Here is a 12119-nt window from a genome sequence, read left to right as displayed (position 1 = left end):
ATCTTTTGGTCCCTCTGGACAAGTCAACACTCCCCAGGGCAAGATGGAGAACAACTTCGCTTTCTTACAGTCATCATTGCTTTTCCTGTTTCTCCCCATCAACTGGCTCCCAAGGCCCAGGACTATCGGGAACCACTGTTGTGTGGACCCTCCACGCTGCGCTTCTATTTTCCATTAGTCTTGGGCCTACGCCGGCAGGGAGGAAACTGCTCTCTGGAAGTAAACTTGTGACCTGTGCAAAATGAATTCACTTTTCGATGGCACCAGAGGACCATTTAGTAAATTACTTTCATTGTACAGAATACCACCCTGGTGTCCTGGAAGATGGAATTGGTGTCACATGGGTGAGCTATTTTCTCCCTGAGAAAAAGTATACTTCCATAAAGGGCTCTGGCAGGTGTGTGATGAGTCTGGTCGGGGGACGGTGGGAGGGGGGTCTGGCAGGACAGGGCAAGCATGGTGATAGAGTTTGGTCCCTAACACTTCTAGAAGTGGGTCAGGAGGGTTTTCTGGGGACACTAAAAATAATTCTTCACTGCAGTTTGTGGCAGTAACGTTGACTGATGGAAACAACAACAATGGCAACAAGTGTTTACTTAGCTCCTGTCAAACTCCGGCACAGTGGAAGATACTTCACACATATTATGTCATTTAATTTAGCAAAAACAGTAAGAGATAGGTATTTTGATATCGCTGTTTCATGGAAATGAGACTATAGAGAATTTAAGCCTCATATTAAGGTCAGGCACATAGAATGTGTTGACATGAGAGTACAAATTCATTCATTCATTCAACAAATATTTATGTTACAGAGACCCTTCTGGGTGCCAGGGATATAGCAGGCAACAAACCCCCCAAATGAGAATATAGTATATTAGACAATGAAAAGTGTAATGGAGAAAAATAAAGCAGGATAAGGAGATGGAAAGCCTTTGTGTGGATGACTGTTCTATTTTATGTGAGCAGGGGTCAAGGAAGTTGTCTCTGATAAGGTGACATTTAAGTAGAATTGAAAGGAAGGCAGAAGTGAGTCATGTACATACTTCAGAGACCAGGAAACAGTAGGAGCAAGGGCCCTGTGATGAAAATGTGCTTGGCGTGGGCAAAGACAGGAGATCAATGTGACTGGAGCAGAAAGGGGGAGGGGCAGGGGTAAGAAATGAGGGTAAATGCCCTTATCAAAGAGACCTCTGAGAGCTTCCTCGCCTCTTTTGCCACGTGAGTACACAGTGAGGACTGCGGCTATCTACAAACCAGGAAGTAATCTTTCATCAGACACTGAATCTATTGGTGCCTTCATCTGGGATTTCCCAGCCTCCAGAACTGCGAGAAAGTTTTTTTTTTTTTAATTTTAATTTTTTAATGTTTATTTATATGAAAGAGAGAGAGAAAGAGAGAGAAATTGAGCGGGGGAGGGGCAGAGAGACAGAGACAGAATCTGAAGCAGGCTTCAGGCTCTGAGCTGTTAGTACAGAGCCTGATGTGGGGCTCGAACTCACGAACCGTGAGATCATGACCTGAGCTGAAGTTGGACACTTAACCGACTGAGCTACCCAGGATCCCCAGAGAAATAAATGTTTTTAAGCCACCCAGTCTATGGTATTTTTGTTAGAGGAGCTCAAATGGGCTAATTCACACTATAAAGGCTAGTAAGGGTTCTTCCTTTTGCCGTGGGAGATGTCAAGCCCCTGGTACTCTTTAATTGCCCAGAGTCAGGAGGCCCAGCCTCTATGCCCCAGGAGAGGATAGTCACCCTTTGGGGTTCCATGAATGGATCACAGATGGATGCTGTAATTCTTCATTCTTCCAGCTAGGTATAGAGGAGAACAATACCCTTTTCACCTTCACCATCTCTGTACTTTTCGAAACTTGCATGGGGAAGTGAGTTGCCCAGCAGAACAACTCTGAGGAGGCCCCTGCCACCCTCTAGACCCACATACCACTTTGAGTCACAAGAATGGACAAATAGCTTCAGGTTTTCCCACATTTCTTCCTGAGAGATTTCCTGGGCCAACTCCATGCTGAATATGTCGTGAATATATTTTCTTTAATCCCTAATCGCCATCCGATAAGCCCTCCCTGAATGTTCCCCTATCCCCACGCTACTCTGTACATGCTGAAATCTGACCCTTCTTCCATTTCTCTTCATCTGTCCAACCCTCCCTCTATGCCCTTTGGAGCTTTTGGTTGTCATTCTGTCATCAGCACACACATTCTCATCCTCTTCCCTGGATGTGCCCTTTACCCTCTCACTCCAGCTGGACCCTGGCTCTCCCTGAGGACACTGCTTCTTCTGCAGTCTTCTCAAGGAGAGACTTTTGATTTCATACCCCATGGACCTTAAAGCCTGGAAAAAAGGGCAAGTCTCTTCCTGACTTGCCTTTGCTACTTCTAATTAATCATTGCTCTTGCTTCCAACTTCAAAGCTCTCAGACCCTTTGAAGCACATCATCTGATGTTACCACCAGCTACCCCACCTTGTTGTCATTCACTGACCTTAGTCCTTGTGCCTCCAGCACCTGCTTTGCTGTCTTTATCTCTACTGCCAACGATAATGATAGTGACAGCGCTCACTGAGTTTTCTCTCTTCTCCTGGAACTCTTCTAAACACCCCAAAAGCTTTATCTTATTTAATTCCTTTAATGCTATGAGATAGCTATTGTTACCACCCTCATTGTATAGATGAGCAAATTGAGGTGCAGAGAGTAATACACTTTGCCTAGCATCACACACAGTTAGTGACAGAGTCAGGACTGGAAATGCAGTCTGGCTCCTGAGCATGCGCACTTAAACACTATATTAAGCTGTTTCCTTGTCAATGTTCTTGGCAAACTTAACAGCTATGCAGATGACCCGTTTGACACCCTGGCCTCTCCGTTCCTTGATCTCCTTGGTTCCTCTACTCTACCACAACTACCCACACCTACAGTCACATCCATGGCCTTGTCATCAGTGATAACAGCATTACCTCAAAATGTTGATTTTGAGTTTCGCACTCTTTGTGTCTTTCTAACCCTCTACAGTAGTAGTCCCAATTCAGAAATCCCTCAACCTTGGGAGAGCCTCAATTCCAACAAATGGTATTAATATATCCCGTACCCCCTGCCCCAAATCTTCATATCCTTTCAGTGGACTATGGCAACAAGTTGAGGGAGCACTTCCTGATTTATCTAAGGCTGTATAACAAATCACCACAGAGCTTAGTGGCTCAAGACAGCAAACTTTATTTGCTCACAATTCTGTAGGCCAGAAATTTGAGCAACACTTGACTGGATGGCTCTTCTGTTCCATGTGGCTTCAGCTGGAGTCCCTCATGAGGCTGGAGTCAGATGACAGCTGAGATTGGAGTGTCCACGACAGCCTATCTCAGGTCTGGAACCTCGGTGGTGATGGCTGGGATCTCTCTCTTGCTCTCTCTCACTCACTCTCAGTTCATGCAGGGCTGCCTCCAGGGTCTGTCTTGGGCTTCCTTACATGACAGCTGGATGGCAAGAGTGAGTATTTTAATTGGCAAAGCTCGAAGCTGCAGAAACTTTGCACACAGCACACAGCACTTTGGCTGCATTCTCTTAGTCAAAACAAAATATACAGTGAGCCCCAATCCAAAGGGAGGGGAAATAGACTCCCCCTTTTGGTGGGTGAGTGGCAGGATCATACCGCAAAAGAGCATGTGCATGGGGGGTATTGTTGTAGCCGTCTTTGGAAATACATTTTAACCGTGACATAGCACTTCAATTTCCTATTACCTGTCTCATCCTCTCCCCTTTCCTCCTTGCCTGACAATATTCCTGACCTGGTCAAACCCAACTATCAATCCACTCCATGCTTGCATTTGAGTAGATGAATGTTTCTGGAGAAAAATCATGCAACTTTCTGAATTTTTAATAGAAACGTTCTAACTTTCTAACTTTGCTTCCAACCAGCTGGCCTTCTTTCAAATTTGCATGCCATGCTCCTTCCAGTCTCTGGCCCCTGAATGTGACACTCCCCCAAACATTTGCATGGCTGTTGTCAACCATTCACATCTCATCTCCTCCCAGAGGCCTCTGAACACCTTAGTCAGGAAGATTTCACTTGCCCTCTTGTAGACACCCCATATCACATTACTTCATTTTCTTCATAGCAGTCACCCTCTAAAATTTGCTTATTCATCAGATGGTTTCTGTGTTTAGTGTTAATTTCCTCACCAGAATGCTAGCTTTTTGAGGGCAAGACTTTATCTTGTGATTCATAGAGTCTAGACAAGGCCTAGCACAGAGTATGTTCTCTGTGGATATTTATTAACTCGCTGAACCAATGCTTTTTGATTTACTGAATCATATAAGTAATTCAAGCATATGAGAAAAATTTCAAATAACATCAAGGCATAAAATAAAAAGTAAAATTATCCTTCTGCCTTCTCCAGGTCCTGCTCCTAAAAAGTAAGTTGGTTTGGGAAGTTGTGGAATTTAGCACATGAACATCATCCCTCTCTCTCTTTTTTTTTTTGAAAGTTATATTGTTGTTTAGAATGTCTTCTTTTGTTTCCTTTGTAACTATATACCTTCTTTTGGTTATACTTTATCACTATTTCTTGGGTCCCCTTTATGTGATAAGAGAAAATGTACCATAGCCTCTCCCTTCCCCTAGTCTCTATCCCCTCTCCCCTCAACATGGGTTATTACTGTTATGTGATCAAGGTTTATTACATTTATATTCTGATCTGTAACTATAATTACGTCTTCTGTGCTTTTACGATAGGTTAGTTTCTTAAAATCAAAAACCATTAAATGGCAATTGGAAATTATAATTATGTAAATATTATTCAGTGGAGAACCAAGTAGTTTGATTAGAGTTGTAGAGAAAGAAAAATAATCCTAAATTACCAAACTTATGGCACTCAAAGGAGAAAAGACCCAATCTTCAAGGTCAAATGAGTTCTCTGTTTTCCACTTCATATTACTTTACTTGCTAAAATCATGCTGCAGTTTAATTTGCTTTGATTTGACATATGACATTTCTTGACAGCTTTCTTTATCTTTTCTAAAATCTCTAATTGCCTCTCTTTTTTTCTTGTTGATATGAATATTATAATAATAAAATAAATCTTTTATAGCAGTTACTCAAGGTCAGGCACTAAATACTGTGCATGCATTATTTCATTTAATACCCACAATGACCCTAGGAAGTAGAAATTATTTTTATACCCATTTTTAAACCAGAAAAGTGAGCCAAGGGGAATTTAAGTAATTGCTCAAGGTCACATACTTAGTTTGTAATTTGAACCAAGCAGTCTGATTTTGGAGATGGAGATTTTAATCACGTGATTTATTTATCTAATTAGTAGGTATATCAAGCTTCTATAATTACACTGTTGTCGAAATAAATCGATTTTTTTAATTGATGGACTTTATGGGGTGCAGGGGGCATTCCCAACTTCCTGTTTCAGTGTGAGTTTTAGGTTTTAGTATTGCTGCATAGCCGTCATCTTGACATTTTTTTTGTTGCACTTCTGGTTTGATTCACACATCTTCCTGTTTCTTTCGTTTCATTTAAATTTTTGCTGGCATACATATAAGTCTTTCAGAAAGTGTAACTAGAAAGCCAAATTTCTGAATCCTTGCATGTTTAAAAAGTTCTCGCACTTGATTGATGGTTTGCTTAGCTATAGAATTTAGGTTGAAAATAATCTACCAGAACTTTGCTGGGATTGTGCCACTATCTCCCAGGATCCAGAATAATTGATAAGAAGTCTGATGCCCATTCTTTTGTAGATATTTCCCCCATCCCCCCCCCTTAAGGTTTTTGTTCTTCTCCTTAACTTTGATGTTTCAAAATTTCATAATTAGGTGTGGGCCTTTTTGTTCAGTAATTGGTGCATCCAAGACTTGTGTTTCCTTCTGCTCTAGGAAATTTTCTTCAATGATTTATTTAATTTTCTTCCTTCCACTTCTTATTTTTTTCTCTCCTGGAACTCCTGTGGGATTGGTGGTGGAATTCCTAGATGGAAGTTAGAGCTACCATTTTGCTTAAGTTTTTCTCCTCTTTTCCTTTAAAAATTTCCTCCTTTCCTTTCTTCTTTCTTCCTTCTTTTAAATCTCAGTCTTTTCTGTGACTTTGTCTTCTGGCCCTTCTATTGATTTTTCTTTTGACAATTATGTACTTAATTTCCAAAGCATTGCAGTTGTTCTCTGTACTATGTTCAAGTATCCTGTTCAATTTTGATGGATACAGTCTCTTTTCAAACCTGTACATGCACTTGAGTAATCAGTTCCTTTGTTTACCTTCGAGATTCTTTCATGCTGTTGGTTTTCTTAAAATGTTTGCTGAGACTTGGTGGCTTGTTCCTGTTTGTAATAGAAAGATTAGATTTTTAAATGTGGGCCACTAAGGTAAATTCCTTTTGGAGCCGAGGAGATCTCTTTTTACAGCAGATACCACCATCCTTCTTTTCCAAAAAGATGTCTCTGGGCTATTCATACTCTGGGGGCAGTTCACACTGCTTGCTCCCCATATATAACCTGGTATATTTTTATCCAACTAAAACCAGAATAAAGTGAGTGCCATGGGAAGGCTTAGGGAGAAAGAAGGGGAGTCTGTCTTATAGGTGGTGGTTCTGCCACAGGTTAGTATTTTAAGTGGCTCATTGTGTACAATGGAACCCTAGAAGGTTTTTGTTTTTGTTTTATTATTATTGTTATTGTTATTATTTTATTTTATTTTTTTTAGCAAGAGCAGGGGAGGGGGCAGAGGAGAGAGTGAATCTTAAGCAAGCTCCATGCCCAGTGTGGAGCCTCATATGCGGCTTGGTCCCACGACCATGAGATCATGACCTGAGCTGAAATCAAGACTCAGATGCTTAACTGACTGAGCCACCCCGGAGTCCCTGTTTTTGTTTTTTTAAAATGAAGACTTTATTTTTGTAGAGCAGTTTAAGGTTCATAGTGAAGTTAAAAGGGAGGTACAGAGGTTTCCCTTATACCCCCTTCTTCCACACACGCATAGCCTCCCCCACAATGGATATTCCACAACAGAGGGGTACATTTGTTACAACTGATGAACCTACACTGACACATCCTGATTACCCCAAGTCTATAGTTTACATTAAGGTTCACTCTTGATGTACAAACGTATGATGACACGTATCCATTACTATATTATGCAAAGCATTTTCACTGCTCAAAAAGTCCTCTGTGCACTTCCTATTGCCCCTTCCCTCCCCCTGCCCCCAACCCCTGGCAACCATGGATCTTTTTATTGTCTCCATAGTTTTGCCTTTTCTAAAATGTCATATCCAGAATGTCATATTATTGGAATCGTATAATATGCAGCCTTTTCAGATTTGCTTCTTTCACTTAGTAATATGCATTTAAGTTTTCTCTCCAAGTCCTGATAGTTCACTTCTTTTTATTGCTAAATAATATTCCTTTGTCTGGATGGACCACAGTTTATTTACCCATTCATCTACTGAAGGACATCTTGGTTGCTTCCAATTTAAAGTGTTTTTTAATGGTGGTGAGTTTTTTGTCCTTGTCTCAAAACCCATTGATCAGAACGATCTCCTCCAGCCCCGCATTATCTTACAAAGTCACTGCCCTGCTGTAACCACTGGCAACACAGCCAACTTCCAGGACTCAGAATATGGAGCAACTGTTTAAATCTCTGTTGTCTAAGAAGGGGCTCGGCAGGTTACCCTTGGGCCAGCCCTGGCCTCTTCCTAACTTCTTATTTCGTGCCTATTTTACCACGAATATATCTTTTTTTCCCTCGTGAATATGAGATCATTGTGAAAATTCGAAAAGTTCTTAAGTTGGAATATTAACTATCACTCAATATTATACCACTCAGTAAACAGGTGAAAAGGTAAGTAGCACATGATGTATACAGTTTTTAGTTGACTTAAAAAATTTTATAGCTCGTGTTTTTTTTGTAAGTTTATTTATTTTTGAGAGAGACAGAGACAGTGTGAGTGGCGGGAGGGGCAGAGAGAGAGAGAGAGAGAGAGAGGGAGAGGGAATCCCAAGCAGGCTCCGTGCGGTCAGCACAGAGCCAGATGCAGGGCTCAAACTGAGGAAACTGTAAGATCATGACCTGAGCCGAAACCCAAAGTCGGATCCCTAACCAACTGAGTCACTCAGGCGCCCCTATAGCTCGTGTTTTTAAACATTCTTCAAAACATGATCCCTGATTGTTGCATGGTATTTATCACATGGGTATACTACAGTTCAATTTTTCTCTACTTTTGAAGTTTGGGATATTTCTAGTTTTTTGTTTTTGTTTTTGTTTTTATCATGAATGCTACTATGAGAAATAAACTCATTCGTAAGGTTTTGCTTTGTTTTGTTTTCACACATTTCTTAGTTCCTTGGATTAATTCTTAGAATGCAGATAATAGACAAAAGTGTTTCAACACATTCTAGAGCTTTTGTTACATACTGCCCAATTGTCCATCTGATGGTGAAAAATGGCTATCCTTTTTGCTAGTATGTAAAAATTCCCTTTTGACTGAACTAACATCTAAACTTGATATCGTTTTAAAAAAGAGAGACACTGGGGAAACAAAGAGTTTCTATCAGTATGATAAGAGAAAATATTTTTAGGCGTTTTTTTCTCTTGCATTTTTAAAAAATCCTTAGTGAGATTAAATATGTCTGGTATCCCATTTGCATTTCTTCTTTAGCAATTTTTCCTTTCAGATCTTTTGCCTTTTATTGTGCTAGTGTGCTTCTCTTTTATTAATTTATTTGTAAGCCTTTTATAAATTAAGAATTTTTCACACATTTATATGGACGTATGCATATCTATATCTACAAAATCAAACAATTTACTTAAATATTGTTTATTTAAATCTTGCTATTGTTGCGTTTCTATAGCAGGGGTGAGATGTGAGCCCTCCATGGAAGGGTTGGGCCTCCTCTCGGAGGCACAGAGCCCACAGAGCCGTCAGCGCTGTTACCATTTTGCAAAGCTCCAGGGAAGCAAAACAAAAGAAACAGGGCAGCTTTGAAGGTCCCTGCCAAACTCTTTAGAGCAACAGGATTAGGAGGAAAATGAGGCTTCTAAGAGCATGACTAAACATTTAATACCCCCTCGGAACCCACAAAACAAAAACACAATCATCTTCATCTCACAATTAGAAAGAAATCACGAAGGACAGTGGCTTTGCTGATCTCCTTAAATGCATTATAAACCTTAGATGGAAATTTTTTTTTTTGCAACAAAGTGGCCAAAGCTTTATGGCCAGGACAGGATAACTCAGAGCAGATCTTCAGGTACCCAAGACTTTTCATCCCTAGAAACATGGGGCTTAATTTCTACATCATATGTGGTTTTAGTCTGCATAAATTTACTACTGCTTTTGAAATAATTCAATTTCAAGAACAATGGAAGCTCGAAACCACTTTGGTGGTAGCCATTAATAGCTCTTGTTTGATGAATAATTCTGAAAACTCTTTTTTTCTTGTTGTCACAAAAAATGAACTGGTGATGCATATGCTAGCATTAAGAAAGAGCTTAATATATTGGCAGATAAAAACACAGCACACACTGAAGGAATGTATTATGGACATAAGCCATAAAAATGTTTTCAATTTCTTTTGGTGTTAAGATACAGCGTAAGAAACTAGTCAATTTCTGGAGAGTCACTTGAGGCAATTTGCATATAGAATGTTTATGGCAGATGTGACTGAATAAATGGAGCCAGTTCCTGTGAATTTTGCCTCCCATCTTTGTCCAGGCTACCAGCATCTGGAAATTGTGGCCATGCTGCATTAAGAAAAATGATTACAGGGATCGAAGACAATATTAGGTCTTCCCAAAAAAGTTTATATGATTTTAACTGAATTTGCAGCTAACTGATGTAGTACTATTAGAGGTTTCTGTGAAGTGAGCAACTTAAGGAACTCTTTCAACGGCAAGAGAAATAAATATTTTTCTCCCAGTCCCCAAAACTTTTTTCTTTTCTTTTCTTTCCTTTCCTTTTCTTTTCTTTTCTCTTTTCTTTTCTCTTTTCTTTTCTTTTTTTTCTTTTTCTTTCCTTTCCTTTCCTTTCCTTTCCTTTCCTTTCCTTTCCTTTCTTTTCCTTTTCTTCCCTCCCCTCCCCTTCCCTCCTCTCTCTCCTCTCCTCTCCTCCTCTCCTCTCCTCTCCTCTCCTCTCCTCTCCTCTCCTCTCCTCTCCTCTCCTCTTTCCTCTCCTCTCCCCTCTCCTCTCCTCTCCTCTCCCCTCTCCTCTCTTCTTTCTCTCCTCTCCTGTCCTCTCCTCTTTTCTCTCCTCTCCTCTCCTCTCCTCTCTTCTCTTCTCCTCTCTTCCCCTCCCCTCCCCTCCCCTCTCCCTCCCTTTTTCTCTTCTCTTCTCTTCTTTTTTTCAATGGTGTAACATGAATTCACTCTGTTTGTACGCACTGACATCCTTTTGCATTTCATCCTGGAAGAGAGCTTACTGCAAAGCCTCCTTTACCGCCAGATTCTGGGGAAGCATTTATTTACCTACCAAGGGAGGGGCACTTCATGTGGATAAAAAGTGATGGAAAGGCTATGAAAAGTGACACCACTGAAAGAGAGGATCATTCGCCAAATTACAAAATGCAACAGACAATTTTCTTTGACTCCATTCCAGATGTGAGAAACAGGTAACGTAAGGCAATCATCCTGCCAACAGGACCGGTTTCCTTGGGGCCCTGGCAGAGACAAGGAGGGGCACAGTGAGTGCCACAGATTGCAGCTCATCATGGACTTCTCAGCCCAGATGCAATGGTGAAAATAGATAGCCTCCACTTTCTGTTTGGTTACCTTCAGGGGTCAGGTCCCAGTGCATGTCACAAGTTCTGCTGGCCCGCCTCTTTCCCAGCCACCCTCCACTGGCTCCAGGGTCTTCTCAAGAGCAAATGTCACCAACTCAGGTTGGTCTTCCGTGACCTGCCCATTTAAGTTACATCTCACAGTCACAGACACTCATGGCCTCCTGTGGTGTTCCTTCATGGCTCCCACCGTCATCTGTAAATGCTCATTCAATTGTGTGCTTACCGGTTTCTCCGGCCAGGCTGTGGTCAGGGCTCTCTGCTGCTCCCCTGCACCTGTAGAAAAGGTGCCCAGTAAACCTTGGTGGCAAACGTGGGAGATTTGTGGTTTTCTGAGGGTGACTGGTGTCCATTCTCCTGCCTTGTCCAGGCAAAATTCTCCAACAGCTTGATTTCCATCTGTTTCCTTTTTCACTTTCTCTTTCCTTTTCTCTGTCCTCCCCCCTTTCCCCCTGTTCATTTGTAACAACTTTATTGGTTTCCTTGTTTTTTTCTCCTGTGTTTCTCTAGAAGGAAGCAGATGGGTAGAGGATTTCAGATGAATACTGAATATCACATCCCCATTGATGAGATCATTTCAGAATATTCTAAAATTATTCTTCATGGTTCCATGGCCGGGGAGAAAATATCCCTGGGTTTTTGAGAGTCAGGATGCTGCTGCTGCCAGGTTTAAATCATTATTAAAGACACAAAGGCTCACCAGGATAAAGCTGCTGGAAAGTTTTCTTCAGCAGTAGAGTATATTCAATAAATACCACTCACCTGGAGGTGTGCTGGGTGAGAGCTCCTTCTTTTGTGTGTATGTATATAATTACTTGTTACTGTACCTAAATGCCACATCTGGGGGGAGCTTACCTTTCTTTAGAACTTTAAGATAGCATCCACCCCGGGACTACCAATAGGAGATGGCTTGGCCCTGGAAAGAATTTTTTTTTTAATTTAATTTAATTTTTTTTTTCAATATATGAAATTTATTGTCAAATTGGTGGAAAGAATTTTTTAAAAATTTTTTAATGTTTACATTTGAGAGAGAGAAGGAGAGGGAGAGAGTGCAATCGGGGGAGGGGCAGAGAGAGAGGGAGACACAGAATCCAAAGCAGGCTCCAGGTTCCGAGCTGTCAGCACAGAGCCCACCGCAGGGCTTGAACCCATGAACTGTGAGATCATGACCTGAGCCATAGTCAGACGCTCAACCGACTGAGCCACTGAGGTGCCCCTGGAAAGAATATTTAAAAAAAAAATTTTTTTTTGCATTTATTTATTTTTGAGAGACAGAGTGAGACAGAGCACGAGCAGGGGAGGGGCAGAGAGAGAGGGAGACACAGAATCCAAAGCAGGCTCCAG

The 12119-nt window shown here is 41.2% G+C and overlaps 1 long non-coding RNA gene across 1 annotated transcript; it reads right to left on the bottom strand.

Moving 5' to 3' along the window:
• Positions 1 to 3200: 3200 nt before the first annotated feature.
• Positions 3201 to 11254, bottom strand: LOC132683182 (uncharacterized). The gene is made up of 2 exons (XR_009612086.1): positions 11002 to 11254; positions 3201 to 3481 (listed from the first exon to the last, which is right to left on the bottom strand). It is a non-coding gene; the product is annotated as an uncharacterized LOC132683182 (long non-coding RNA).
• Between the last annotated feature and the right edge of the window lie 865 nt (positions 11255 to 12119).

The sequence above is a fragment of the Panthera onca genome, chromosome C2 (genome assembly GCF_046562875.1).
Source record: "Panthera onca isolate mPanOnc1 chromosome C2, mPanOnc1 haplotype 2, whole genome shotgun sequence".
Classification (NCBI taxonomy): Eukaryota; Metazoa; Chordata; class Mammalia; order Carnivora; family Felidae; genus Panthera; species Panthera onca.
The sequence above is the reverse complement of the archived record's forward strand: the minus strand, read 5'-3'. Positions and strand labels throughout refer to the sequence as shown.